At 32.6% G+C, this 3,355-nt stretch overlaps 1 protein-coding gene across 4 annotated transcripts in view; it reads left to right on the top strand.

The window, feature by feature from the left end:
- The window catches only part of LOC106870412 (otoferlin), a 360,495-nt gene that overhangs the window by 628 nt on the left and 356,512 nt on the right, over positions 1 to 3,355 (top strand). The window lies entirely within an intron of this gene.

Raw genomic sequence — 3,355 nt, 5'->3', positions numbered from 1 at the left:
CATACATATATGTATGTCTGTATATATATATATACATGCATATATGTATGTCTGTATATATATATATATATATACAGACATACAGATGCTAGCCACTAAACCGGTTTTATTTTTTCTCCCTGTTTATTTCTGTGTTCCTTTCTGTTGAAGAGCATAGGCTTGAAACATTAAAGACTTTCTCACTTCCTGAGTGTTAAACTAATACATCTGTTTGTTGTTTACGCACCTGTCTTCTTCTTTTGTTTTGTTTTTTGTAAATTTCAACTATATATATATTCCTGGTGAAGGCCAGTTTTTGGGGGTTACCCTGGGTTTCCTGTCCATAAAAGGTTTAACTTTATGGCATATCTTCAGACCTCAAGACCTGTTGTCCTATGTAACCCTTTTCCAATACTCAGATAGTTTCCAGTTCTCCATGTCAGCTAAATATGTTTTTAACTATAATTTTAACCTTTATGCTCTCCAACACCATTGACTGTTCAACAATACATCAGTCTGTTCCCGAAAAAAAGGAGACATAAAAAAAATTAAAAAATCACATTAGCATGAACTCCCTGTAATTGTTAATTTATTAATTATTTTACTTTCATTTTCATGGCTTCCCTCCACCCTCCCAGCATGCATTTCACACATTCTCCCATCCTACAGAAGACCAAGTATCTGAGTGATATTTTTTTTATATCTTTTAGTTATTTTTCTTTATGCATTATACTCATGCATTATACTGCTGATTGTTTTTCCTCGTCAATAAAATATACTAAATTATTGATAGCTGATGTGTGCCACTCAAAAAGATGCATTTAACTAAATGGCAGATTAATAGATGCAATTAAACTAGTTACAGATACATTATGGTTCTAAGAGACATAACACTATTAATAGACACAAAATGCATTATACGACTAAAAGGTTCCATTATTCAACTATATTCAACGAACACAGCCACAATGACTATGTTTCCGACAGAGATGAGATCTATGGACTGAAATAGTTTCATGAGAAATTAACTCAGTTTCTTTGTATTTATGATTAGGTGATATTTTATTGATGATATTGCCACTGTTTCACACATGGACTAAAATTAGTTATTTACATTGTTTAAGAAAATTTGTTGTATGTAGGTGCGGGCATGGCTTTGTGGTAAGAAGTTTGCTTGCCAACCACATGGTTCTTGGTTCAGTCCCTCTGCGTGGAACCTTGATTGAGTGTCTTCAGCTATAGCACCAGGCTGACCAAAGCCTTGTGCATGGATTTGGTGGATGGAACTAAAAGAAGCCTGGCTTAGTGGTTAGGGTATGCAATACTTTATTGATAATATTGTTGCTGTTTAACACATGGCCTGAAATTTAGTTATTTACGTTGTTTAAGAAAATTTGTTGGAAGGTAGATGTTATGTGAAGATGATGATTAGCAATAATTAAAATGATATAAAACATGGAGACTTGTTCATCCTCTAAATTTATTTGCTCTTATTTTACAATTTTATACAGATCAAGTCTCCATGTTCTATTTTGTTATAATTATCACTAATAGCCAGTCCAGTGAAGCAAGCTCAGAATTAGCCATTGGAGGAATTTGCAGAGTGACCAATAACTAATAGAAGTCATAGACATTAAATACTGATCGATGTAGTTAGCCGTAAACAGGAGCATATATATATATGATAGGCTTCTTTCAGTCTTCATCTACCAAATCCATTCTCAAGGCTTTGGTCAGCCTGGAACTATAGTAAAAGACATTTCTTCAAAGCACCATTAAGCGGAACTCAACCATGACATCTGTCTGAATGATATATCCCTCTAAACTCACACACAAACACACATATATATATATATTTAAGTGCTGGATTTGTTCCTAGTAGTACATCAATAAAGCACATTCATTGCCTATGGCTACCTGGCGTCATCCACAGTAATTACACACAATTGTCGCTGGGTCTGCCTCAAAAATTCCTCAGTGTACATTGAGTATGAAACAAATGATAGAGATGGAAAACTTGGAAAGCTTTATTGCTCACACCAATAGTTGTGAGTAATAAAGTTTCCTGAGTAATTTTGTTACATGGCACCTTGGGCAAGTGTCTTCTACTATAGCCTCCAAAGCCTTGTGAGTGGATTTGGTAGATGAAAACTGAAAGAAGCCTGCCAGATATGTGTGTGTCTGTGTTTGCCCTCCCACCATTGCTTCACAACTGATGCTGGTGTGTTTACGTCCCTGTAACTTAGCAGTTTTGCAAAATGTGACCGATAGAATAAGTACTAGGCTTACAAAGAATAAGTCCTGGGGTCGATTTGTTTGACTAAAGGTGGTGTTCCAGTATGGCCACAGCCAAATGACTGAAACAAGTAGAAGAATAGTAGTAGTAGTAGTAGTAGTAGTAGTATAAATATAATCGTCAGAATTACAGCATGTCCTTCTGTAAATACTCATGAAGCCAAGCCAAAAGAATACACACACACACACACACACATGCATACACATATATACATATGGCTTAACCGGCCAAAACTTCAAAGTCACAGTCAATAATATTCATGTTTACGAATAATAAATTTGTTTTCCACAAAAGTATAGAGTAACCCATCAGATTAATGTAAAAATATTTTTATTATAACTGAACATAAAAACACTAATGTATATATATAAATACATACAAACACACACACCCACACATACACAAATATATATATATATATATATATATATATATATATATATATATATATATATATATATATACATACATACACACACACACATACAGAGACATATATACAGTTGAATGCTGGTTATAAAATCTCACTCATTCCAAAACGTCCATAAATTCTAAACAATATATTTATGTGTAAATGAAACAATGACAGTAATAACAATAATAATAATAATAATAATAATAATAATAATAATATGAATAATGATGACTAAAAATTTAGAATATTGTCATGTTGTATTAAGATTATTGTTTTAGAACATAGTCTCGCAATTGAACAAATAATCAGACAATCTTTCTCTGTATTACTGTAGATATTTCAGTGATTAAACCAAATCATTTCCTTTATGGGAATAATATTTGGATATATGTATCTAGGAGAGGAAACCAGTAATGACAACACAATTTTTAATGGGATCTAGGAAAATAAATTCCCAACACAGAAATCAAATTCATTCTGTTTGCTAATCATTTATTTGATGTATTAGCATAGTTGTTGTAGTTGATGCTGCTGTTGCCATTGTCATCGTTATATGCATGTATGTTGTGAATGTGCTTATACATATATGTGTGTGCGTGTGTGTGTGTGTGTGTATGTGTGTGTGTGTGTGCATATATATATATATATATATATATATATATATA

This window comes from Octopus bimaculoides, chromosome 23, assembly GCF_001194135.2.
Source record: "Octopus bimaculoides isolate UCB-OBI-ISO-001 chromosome 23, ASM119413v2, whole genome shotgun sequence".
NCBI lineage: Eukaryota > Metazoa > Mollusca > Cephalopoda > Octopoda > Octopodidae > Octopus > Octopus bimaculoides.
This window is presented reverse-complemented; position numbering and strand designations above follow the sequence as displayed.